Source organism: Typopeltis vanoorti, chromosome 6, assembly GCF_054136105.1.
Source record: "Typopeltis vanoorti isolate ZY-2024b chromosome 6, IOZ_Tvanoo_1.0, whole genome shotgun sequence".
NCBI classification, from domain to species: Eukaryota; Metazoa; Arthropoda; class Arachnida; order Uropygi; family Thelyphonidae; genus Typopeltis; species Typopeltis vanoorti.
In genome coordinates this window covers 87855080-87867252 of record NC_143554.1, presented here as the reverse complement: position 1 = coordinate 87867252, position 12173 = coordinate 87855080, and the positions used below count along the sequence as shown (strand labels likewise).

The window sequence follows — 12173 nt, the reverse complement described above, 5'->3', positions numbered from 1 at the left end:
TAACTAGTCTATTACAGAACCTCAATGTCAATACATCTGTGGGATTGGATGGTATACTAGCTCGTGTCGTACGTGAAGCGGTTAAAGAATTATCAGTGCCCTTGACCATTTTATTTAATTTGAGCCTCAGGACTGGGTCAGTCCCAAGAGGGTGGAAAGAGGGGAAAATAGTTCCGCTGCACATAGGTGATTCCAAGGCTGCTGTTGAAAATTACAGGCCAATCAGCATAACAGGAATCATTACCAAGGTCTTAGAGAAAATAGTCAAGAGGAAAATACAAGATTGGATAGAAGAAAATGGGATACTGTATCGGGGACAGCATGGTTTTGTGAAGGGTAGGTCATGCCTCAGTAACTTGCTCACGTATTATAACACAGTGACGGCTGAACTGGATAAGGGTAATGGGTTTACAGTGATTCTACTGGACCTTGCTAAGGCCTTTGACAGGATACCACATGGAATTCTAATCAGTAAATTGCAGCATACGGGGATGGACATAGGGTTGGTGAGATGGATAGGAGGGTGGTTGACAGAGAGATATCAGAGAGTGGTTTACTCAGGAGTAGAGTCCACAAGACGGCCTGTGACTAGTGGTGTGCCACAAGGATCTGTTCTTGGACCACTGCTGTTTAATTTGTTCATAAATGATATAGGAAAGGATCTGAGAGGAACAGTTCATTTGTTTGCAGATGATGCGAAGTTGGGTAGGGCAATAGTGAATGCAGATGACGTCAAAATTTTGCAGGATGATTTGGATAGATTGGAGGTCTGGGCTAAGGAGAATGGATGTCAATTTAATGCGGCAAAATGTAAGGTTATGCATTTTGGGGTGAAAAGATTGGCAGCAGTTTACTGCATTGGTGGAACCGTGCTCCAGGAAATTGATGAGGCACTAGATTTAGGAGTGTTGGTGGATAAGGAATTGAAATTTAGGGGATACATTGCAAAAGTGGCTAAATCAGCTCATCAAATCACTTGGTTGCTGAAGAATACGTTGACAAGCAGAGACAAGCAGGTTATTGTTCCTCTGTATCGAGCCTTGATAAGACCCCATCTCGACTACTGTGCTCAGATTTGGTCACCTAGGTTTCTTCTTGATCGGGAGGAGGTGGAGAGGATCCAGAAGCGAGTGACCAAGATGATAGCAGGTCTGTGGAATGAACCTTATGAGAACAGGTTGAGGATTTGTGGGTTGCAAAAATTGGTTGATAGGCAGAGGAGGGGAGATATGATTGAGACATTCAAATTACTGAAGAGTTTCTATAAAATTAATTCAGAAGATATTTTTGAGAACAGGGCTGGTTGTGGGAGGACTAGGGGACATCCATGGAAACTGGGCAAAAGTGTGGTTAGTAAAGGTGTTAGAGCTGGGTTCTTTACTTTTAGAGTAGTGAATGAGTGGAATGCGCTCCCTGAGTCTGTGGTGGATGCTGTGACAGTGAATGAGTTTAAGGCGAGGTATGATAGATACTGTATGAATGTAGAATAGTTGTGATGAATATGATTTGGGGCCTCCCTCGAAGAGTCTAATGACTCGCTGGAGTTGCCCGTAATAATAGTAATAGTAATAATAATAATAATAATTTAAGTCTCAGTTCTGGTAGAGTTCCAAAGTGGAAAGATGGCAAAATAAATCCCTTGCATAAAGGAGGCTCTAAGACTGCAGTAGCAAATTATGCACCAATCAGTATTTCAGGAGTGGTAAAATTACTGGAACAGTTGGTCAAAGAAAGAATTCAGGAATAGGTGGATAAGAACTGATACTCTATGAGGAGCAGCATAGTTTTGTGATGAGTCAGTTAATGCTTAGTAATTTATTAACTTTTTATAATAGAGTGACAGCCAAGTTGGATAAAAGGAATGACTACACAATGACTGCTAGATTTTGCAAAGGCATTTGATAGGATACCATGTGGAACTAACTCTGTTACATAAAAATGGAGGAAATAGGGATGGATATGAAATTGGTTATATGGATACAAGAATGATGGACTGATACCAAACAGTAGTATATGGAGGAGAAGAATTCAGGAGAAAGCAGGTAACTAGTGGTATGCCATAAGGATCTGTGCTTGGACCACTACTGGTTAATTTGTAAATAAAATGATTTAGGAAATAATTTAAAGGAAAATATTCAGTCATTTGCTGATGATGCAAAATTGGGTAGAGAAATAGTTATTCAAGACAATGTAGAGAATAATTTAAAATTGATAATTTTAAATTGTAACATAATTTAAAAGGCTATCAGTATGGGGAAAAAAGGTAATGGGTATCAGTTGTATGTAAAAAAATGTAAAGTTATGCATTTTGGGATAAACCGATTACAAGCTATGTACTGTGTAAACACAGTGATGGAAATGTACTCCAGAAAGTAGATGAGGCTAGAGATTTAGGGATGATAATAAACAGATACTTGAAGTTTAGAACTCATATTGCTAAGGTTGCCAATCACCAAAAGATTATCTGGCTATTGAAGAACATATTAACAAACAGGGATAAGGAAGTTTTCCTTTCTCTTTATAAGGACTTGATATGTCCACATCTGGATTACTGATGGCTAGACCTACTCAGGTTTCTTGCATGAGGAGGTTTTGGAGAGGATTAAGAGGTAATGACCAAGATGGTGAGTCGCCTGTGGAATGTGCTCTCTCTCTATGACAGACTGAGGGTTGCAAAAGTTGGTTAATGGGCAAAAAAAGAAGAGAAAATATGATAGAAACATTTAAATTACTTAAAATATTTTGGAAGAAGAAAGAGGAAATATTTTGGCACTTGGCCAGAGGGGTAGAACAAGAGGTTCTACCCTTCTAGCCAACTCTTACCCAACTACCAGAGGTTTATCTCTGGTAGTTGGGTAAGAGTAAGGATGTAAGGACTAGATTTATTGCTTGGAGAGTGGTGAATGAATCAATGAACATGTTGCCAGAGTCAGTTGTGAGTGCTTTGTCTGTTAATGGATTTAAGGAGAGGTATGACTGAGTGTTTGGACTCCATGGAGGCGTCCATACAATAATATTCCCTGATGAAATCAGTGGAAGCCCTTGTTTAACCAAACAACATCCCAGCCAGCATGAAATGTCATCATGTTGTATCCTCATATTTGTTTCTGGGCAAGCCAATACAGAATACAATTTGTTAGCTAAGTCCCAAACTGCCAGCCCATCTTCATTCATAATATCCTGGATATTAGGTCAGAATCTCTAGTTGGTTCTCTGCATTTCTTTAAAGAATGATTACAGCTCTTGTATAAGTCACCTTCCAGTTATCTAGATGATCCTTAAGCAACACAAAAGTATATAATTAGGCATAAGACTAACCACTTTATCATAAAATTATAGAAGCCAATCTTGCAGGTCATGGGCCTTAAAGGTCTGTAAGTACAGTGAATTGTTATTGTTAATAATGTGACTCACAGAAAAGTTTATAAGACCTATAGTACATTAGTACCATGGGTGAGCTAATTGATGAATTTCATTTCCCACCTAAAGACAATTATAAACATACATGTCCAAGGTGAGATTTGAACCTGCAACCTTTTGGCTGGGGAGTACTTATGCTAACCACTCAGTCAATAAAGCCATCAAGTTAATGTCATTAATAATAATGACCCTAAATCGAAAAGGGATAAAGAATGTTTATAATATAAAATCTTGCTGGATAATTTAAACAGACCAGTACTATGCACAAATAATAATAATAATTATTATTATTCAGGTCTCCATGGAGTCAAAAGACTCATCGTGGGAGGTCCTTCCTAAGAAACACAAAGTCTATCAAGACTCATCGAGAGGAGGTCCCCCCCCCCCTAAGAAACACAAAGTCTATCTACCACTCCTTAAACTCATTGACCATTCTTGCTCTCTCACCGCTCCATCAGGCAATGCATTCCATGGTTCAACCACCCTCCATGCAAAGAAACTACTCCTCACCCTCTTGCTCACAGTTTCTTTTCATAACTTCCACGGATGGCCTCTTGTCATCACTCCTTCCTGCTGTTCAACCAAGCGAAAGAACTCCCCAGTGTCAACCCTGTAACCACTTCTCAACAGTTTAAAAGTCTCAATCATATCATAAGTATTAATTTAATGTTGTTAAGTGTAATATTATAAAGTTTCATGTTTGGTCTCTAGAGCAGGGTTTCTATACTTTGTGAAAAATAAGTAAAAAAATAACAAAATGTATAAATTCAATAAAAATGGGGGAAAAATCCTTAGGTGGGACCAACATAAAAAAAAAATTAAAAGTAAAGTTATGTAGTCAAATTTCAAAATGGAAGTGGACAATGAAACTTATTTGTGCTTATGGTTGTATATAGAAGGTTCTACTAAGGAAGGAGTGGAAGAATTTTTAAAGTAAGAGAAGGGAGCTGTCACAAAAAAAATAAAATAAAATAAAAATACTGTATATGTCGGTATATAGGACGACCGGCGTATAAGATGAGGCCTAAATGTTTGGCTATTTTTAGGTTTTAAGCTTATGTCAGTTGTATAAGATGATCCCCCAATTTCTTCTTTCTTGTATTAATACAACATTAGGTTTTGTTGTTATATCCGTTATTTTTTTTACATAGCATAGATTTAGTACTTATGTGAATTACCTTAATTAAAAGTGATTAGCCCCAATTTTAATTAATTATTAATTTTGCATTTTTTTTTTAATTTTAGGATTATTAAAATTGTTATCATTTAAAATCATGGAACCAGAAACAAAATGAAGAAATTATGAAGCTTGATTTTAAATAAGAGTAATTGAAATGGCAAAGAAAACTAATAACTGTGCTGCTGCAAGAAAGTTTGACATAACCGAGAAGATGGTAAGAGAATGGAGGAAGAAAGAAGATATTTTTAAAAAATTGCCAAAGAAAAAATGTTCAATGAGAATGGGGATCACCCAATGGCCGCAACTAGAAAATCACGTTGCAGAATGGGTATTCAAACAAAGGCATAATGGTTATCTTGTTACAAGAAATATGATTAGAGCATATGCACTAAAATGGTCAAGACTGAATTCGGATGAAAGTATAGAATTTCAAGCTACTTCAGGATGGTGTAATTGTTTTATGACCAGACAAAATCTGGTAATACAACAAAAAACCAAGTTAAAACCAATGATCATCTTCAAATATAAAACTAAACCTAAGATAAAATTTCCTTCAGGTGTTTTTGTATATTTTCATGAAAAAGGGTGGATGGACGAAAATGGTATGAAATTATGGATAAATAATATGTGGAACACACGACCAGGCAGTATAATGAAGAAATGCAGTTGATTAGTATGGGATATGCTTTGTAGTCATTTAACTGAGAATACTAAAAGTCTAATAGAAAAAAAAACACAAAAATTGCTGTTATACCAGGTGGTTTAACTTCTATGTTGCAACCACTAGACGTCTGCTTGAACCATTTAAAGATCAATTTTGTGATCGAAGCATGGAATAAAGTAAAAGTAGAGACTGTAATAAAATCATTTAAAAAGTGTGGTATCTCTAATTCCCAGTTTATCCTGGGGTTTTTCCTCCTGTAAAGCATGCAAACCGGTCCTATGAATACAGGCTTCGACAGACATGGGATACTACCAGGAATAAGGAGCAAGCAACCAAACTATTCCATGGGATTATCGGTTACGGAAACTTGCGTGGTAAAATGTGTAGGCCTGCGCGAAAGTTTAACATACGATGATGACTGTATCTCAAATCTTATTGATGGTACGGAAGATGATCTGTTGTGGGACACTGATGTAGATGAAAACTAAATCAATTCACTGAATTCGAACTGGGATCCATATGACAATGAATGAATGAACAACTATTTTCAACAGATGAAGAAAATGAACATGAAAATTGAGGTTAATAATTACTGTGTTTTTTAAGACTTACATCTATTGTAATATTTTAAATAAATTTATGTAACAAAAAATTAATCTGATTTGTTTATAAACACTGTCTATTTTCTTATATAAGGATGTATTGTAATTACCTAAATGTTCATCAAAGAAATTAAGTTTCCCTTTTTATACTTGCCGTATAAGATGACCCATGATTTTGAGGGGTTTTCTGCAGTATTTGAGACTCGTCTTATACACCGACATATACAGTAAATAAATAAATGAATAAAAAAATAAAAAGGAAAAGCTGGTCCTTGTTGGAGACCTTAGAGCAGGGTAGGAAATGTGTTTGTTAAGTGGAAACACGTTTTACTAACTTATCTACTATAACAAGGTGACAAATACCTTGGATAGGGGAGGTGCACATACATTGGTGTACTTGGATTTTGCAAAAGCTTTTGACAGGCTCCCACATGACAATCTATTAAATAAATTAAAACAGATGGGACTGGATTACAGACTTCTGAGTTGGATCAGTGACTGGCTGTCAGATAGGTATCAGAAAATTGTATATGGGGGTTCGGTAAGAGGAAGGTCACTAGTGGTGTACTGTAGGGGTCTGGATTAGGGTTGTTCAATTTGTATATTAATGATATTGGGATGGGTTTAACTAGTGATATACAGCTGTTTGCAGATGATGCAAAATTGAGTCAAGCAGATGTTATGGCTTTACAGGAGGCCTTGAACAGAAGCGTTTCCATTTCCAAGGATTCCTGAATTTTTCTTGTGGTTATGTCAGCACAACAGTATAATAGTTCTGATTTATCCCATAACACTTGATGCCTCATTCCCAAAGCGTCTTGTGGGTCAGCTGAAGAGAGTACATGCGATGAAAAAGCTAAGGTGTCACTCCTACAGTATTTAATATCTCAGGTGTGTTCATCAATACACTGCTGAATCGATTTTTCTGTCTGTCCATAATAAGATGACTGGCAATTGTACCATAGCCGATAAACAACCAGATATTTAAGTGGGGTATGTCGAGGTTTTGTAGAGTGCAATAGTGATCTCATCTTGATAAAAGAGGAAAATATTACTTTGATTTTATATTCTTTAAGAACTCTTGCCTATTTGGGCAAAACATTTTGGCCACTTTGTTCATATACTTGAAAATAAATTATACATTCATTTATAGCAAAATATAACTTCAACAGGCAAGCAGATAAAACTTATGAATACAATAAAACTAAACTAATTAGAAAATTTAATGTCTTAATGGCAGATAAAATACGGAAGATTATTACTATTATTATTTTCCAAAGACTCATTGTGGAAGACCCAAACTATCTACAAAATCTATCTTTCTCCATTCACCTACTAAGAGACAGAAGGCTAACAACTGACTGATAATTTATTCCATTCATTCACAACTCTCCAAGTGAAAAATCTAGTCCTCACAACCCTACTAACCACACTTTTACTCAACTTCCAGGGATGATCCCTTGTTCTGTTCCCTCTAGCTAAGTGTTGAAACATTTCCCCTGCATCAATCCTATAAAATCCTTTAAGTAACTTAAATGTTTCTATCATATATATTCTCTTTTGCCTGTCAACCAACACATCCTCAATCTATCCTCTAAGGGAACCTTCCACAGACCACTCGCTATCTTGGTTCTCCCCTCTGAATCCTCTCCACCACTTCCTCATCCCAAAAAACCTAGGAGACCAGACCTGAACATAGTAATCCAGATTTGGATGTATCAAGAACGCTTTGGAATTTTCTTTAATTTGCTTGGCTAGTTTCTTCTTGTATTTTAATACTAGAGGGATAGGGCAGGTTCTAGGTTTAGAGGTGCAGGAGGAGAGCGTGTTCCAAATACTGAGCACTCTGGATATCAGCAAAGCTGTAGGACTGGATGGTATTTCACCATGAGTTTTGAGAGAATGTGCTAAGGAACTGACAGTGCCCTTGACCTGGCTTTTCACTGAAAGTCTGGCTGCGGGAAAGGTGCCCATGGAATGGAAAGAAGGTAAGATAGTGCCATTGCATAAGGGTGGTAGCAGACTGGAAGTGTCTAATTATAAGCCAGTTTGTGTGTCATCAGTAGTTGTTAAGATCTTGGAGAAATTAGTTAGGGACCGTATACAACATTGAGCAGATGAGTGTAATGTTATCTGAGAGTCAACATGGATTTGTGAGGGAGCACTCTTGTTTTAGTAATATGCTAGCCTTTTATAATAAACTTACAAGAGCAGTAGATGAGGGAAAGGCATATACTGTCCTTTTCTTGGATTTAGTGAAGGCATTTGAAGGGTGCCATGTGATAAGCTGATATTTAAGTTGCAGCACATGGGTTTGGATGTCAGGTTGGTCGATTAGATTCAGGATTGGCTGTCCAATAGGTATCAGAGAGTTGTGTATGGTGGGGCAGTTTCAAGGAGGTTACAAATGGGGGTTCCACAGGGCTCAGTACTGGGACCTATATTGTTTAACCTTTATATCAATGACATTGTCAGTGGATTGCAGGGGGATATTCAGTTGTTTGTGGATGATGTGAAGCTAGGATGGGTTATTAGTAATAGTGCAGATGTGGTAGTCCTGCAAGAGGATTTGAATAAGCTAGACAGATGGGCAAATGAATGGGAAGTGTTAGTTTAATGCAGCAAAATGTAAGGTCTTGAGGTTTGGGACACATTGATGGGATGCTGCATACTCTATTGGAGGAGCTATACTGGAGCAAGTAGGGTAGACAAGAGATCTGGGGTTGATGATTGATAGAAATCTGAAATTCAAGGGACATATTGCAAAGATGGTGAAGGTAACACAGAGGATTGCTGCAATAATGAGAAGGATGCTGACCTGCAGAGATAAAAGAGTTATCATTCCGGTATAAGACCCTGATCAGATGTGGTCTGATAAGGGTCTTATACTGGATCATAATCTTGATCGTAATTAATATTATACCGGATTATAATCTTGGTCCCCAGGATTTGAAGGGGGAGAAATTAACTGTGGAAAGGATACAAAGGCGGATAACAAAGACAGTTTCAGGACTGTACAATGTTAGTTATGAGGACTGGCAGAGGGAACGTGGATTACAGAGTTTGGTGGATAGAAGGAGAGGTGATATGATTGAGACTTAAACTGTTGAGAGGTGGTTACAAGGTTGACAATGGGGAGTTCTTTCGCTTGGTTGAACAGCAGGAAGGAGTGATGACAAGGGGCCATCCCTGGAAGTTATGAAAGGAAACTGTGAGCAAGAGGGTGAGGAGTGGTTTCTTTGCATGGAGGGTGGTTGAACCATTGAATGCATTGCCTGATGGAGCAGTGAGAGAGCGAGAACGGTCAATGAGTTTAAGGAATGGTAGATAGACTTTGTGTTTCTTAGGGGGGACTTCCTCTCGATAAGTCTTGATAGACTGTGTTTCCTAGGAAGAACCTCCTGCAATGAGTCTTTTGACTCCTTGGAGGCCTAAATAATGATAATAATAACATGCAATTTACAGACACAATACTCTGGCCTCATAGCCTTAGTTGCTTTGTCTGTAAATCCAAAACAACTCAACAAACCAATCCTCTCTTTCATTTTGAACTTTGCAGTGCTCAAATATACTAAGCTACAAAATATCATAATCAATGCCTTAAATATTAATTAATGGTGTGAGTAATAACTATTCCAAAAAACACAGGTGGATGAGATGAAATGAAATGAAAGAGGATGGCAAAAGTTTTTTCAGTAAGTTTTAACAGTGAACAGATGTTGACCAGTAGCTGCTTGTTTGTTTACATACAGGAAGGTGGAGGAATGATGTCAACCAGTTCAGTAGAATAATGCCCATGAAACTGCCTGCAGGAGAAGCATAAGGTAGAAATAAATTGTTTATGAGAAAGTAACTGGAGCGGGATAGATAGCAGCAAACATTCTCTTCTTGATGATATCAAACATTTTTAGGAAGGTTTTTGGTGCAACATCCTAAATGGGTCAAGTAGCTATACAGGTGAGAAGTAATGTCTTGGGCAATAACAGATATCTGGATTAGATGTGATAATGCCAGGGAAGGTTATAGGTGAATATCAGCATAAAGAGAGACTAGGTCCTATATGATGATCATTGTATTATCAAAGGTGAAAGGAGGTGAAGTGTTATCTTTTAGCCTTTCTTGCATAAAATAAGATGAGAATGGCATGAAAGACCAAAATAAAGATCACACTTGACACAGCTGTTTTCTTTATATAATTTAACTGTCACTTTATTATAGAAAGTGAATAAGTTACTAGGGCAAGATCTAGACTTCTCAAACCTGTGCTGTTCCTCAGTATATCATCATTCCTGAATTCTGTTCTTAACCAAGTTTTCTTATATCTTAACTACCACTTTGAGATACTATTCCTTCTTCCTTTCATATTAGGCTCAATGGTGGATCATAGCTTGACATCTTAGAAACAGATAGAGCACTGCATTATCTATTATGTCTGCACATTGAGAGTGTTCTTCTGGCCAGTTTGTCTGTTCTGTAGGATGAAAGACCTGAGTTTGTGGGAGGAAAACCCTTCCACCTCTGTATAAGACCTGCTAACTTACTTTCACTTGGAAATCTGTTCACATCCTAGATGGAATTTCAATGATGTCTTTCCAACCAATGGACATCATTGATACTGACTAAGCTACCAATCAGACCATAATTTTCTACCTGTCTTGAAACTGCCTTTATATAATCAAACTATTTTACTCTCATTTGGAGGGGACATCTGAATACTCCCCCCCCCCTCTTGTGCAGTAATGGATACCTAGATTGCTAGAGATATAAAAAGACTGCAAATGTGATGTGCTTATGCCAGGAAAGGTTATAGGTGTATGCCAACTTAAAGAGAGAGATTTTTTGCATTAATGCAAAAAAATTAATGTATTAATGTTTTTATACATTAATATTAATATACATTAATATACATTATACACCTGCCTTTGCTTAGATTTTGTTCTACCATATACTACTTTTTTAATATCTGCCCATCAAGCACTTTCTCATATCACCAGATTCAAGTTTGTGAATGTGCATTTATGTGGTAGGTGAATTTCATTACCCAGTGTGAGACCATCACCCCACTTACTTAATGAAATTCACCTTGAAAAGTAGCTTGAAAAAGTTCTATATCTGGTCTCCAGAGTAGGTGGATTTTGGATTATTACCTATCCATGGTACTAATAAAGCAGCATAATAGGCCAGTGGTGGCAGGTGAAAATTTTAAGTGTGTGTGTGTGTGGGGGGGGGGGTGCTGTAAAAAATAAATTCTTTTTTTTTTGTAATCAGTACCCAATTTATTAATAAATAAATTTACATATTAAAATTGCTTTATTAAAAATATTTCATCCTCACTACGAACACTGTTCAATGAGCAGTGTCGGATTCACTTGTTACGTGCAGTGACAAGTGCAAATGAATATCGGCAAATCTAGCTACAATTAGTCGAACAATAATTTCAACACTGCATTAAATCGCAGTGTATTTGTTTCATGTAACGATAATTGAAAAAATATAATTCTTGTCATATTTTCAACAGTGACACTAGTCATAATTCAGCCTTGTATCTATAATAAATATTTAATTATGTTATTTTAACAGAATAAAATAAGATTTACCAAAAATATTTCACCCTCACCACAAACACACATCAATAATAAAAGTTTCGTATCTCACAGAAATAACATGCCAAGCATACAATTTATATGTAGCGACACTGCTCCATGAGCAGTGTTGGATTCACTTGTTACGTGCAGTGACAAGCAAACGAATATCGGCGAGTCTAGCTGCAATTGGCCGTATGTGATACTTTCGACACTGTGTTAGATTGCAGTGCATTTGTTTCGTAATCTAAAGCATTAATCAAACAATTACAATTATTAGCTATTCAATCAATGTCAAAACATAAGCCATAACCTTTAACATGTTGTATTGCATTTTATATAATGTTGTAAGCATTGTTATTATTTATAAACACAAACAAAATTTAATTTTTTTTATTTTTCATTGGGGGTGCTGCAGTGTCGCAGTGCTTATGAATAAGCCGCCACTGGCATAGGCTGAAATGTGCTATAAGGATTTTGTTGGTGGAATTTACATACAGATATATGGAATATGAGAGAAATTAGCAAAATACTAAACTAGTATACAGGAATGTTCAAATCAATTTTTACTTTATGACTTATGGACTGGAAAATTTGGGTTAGAAATAAAACAACTAATCAAAGACTAAAGATCACAGATAAGAGAGTTCTTCAGGAGTGAACACATGGTATCAACTGCAGAATCATATTAAAGATGAATATATCAGAAAAGAATGTGACATTAT

General features: G+C 36.7%; 1 protein-coding gene across 2 annotated transcripts in view; it reads right to left on the bottom strand.

The window, feature by feature from the left end:
* LOC150105673 (uncharacterized) overlaps positions 1-12173 on the bottom strand; it is a 211184-nt gene that overhangs the window by 87447 nt on the left and 111564 nt on the right. The gene's annotated exons all lie outside the window — the stretch shown is intronic.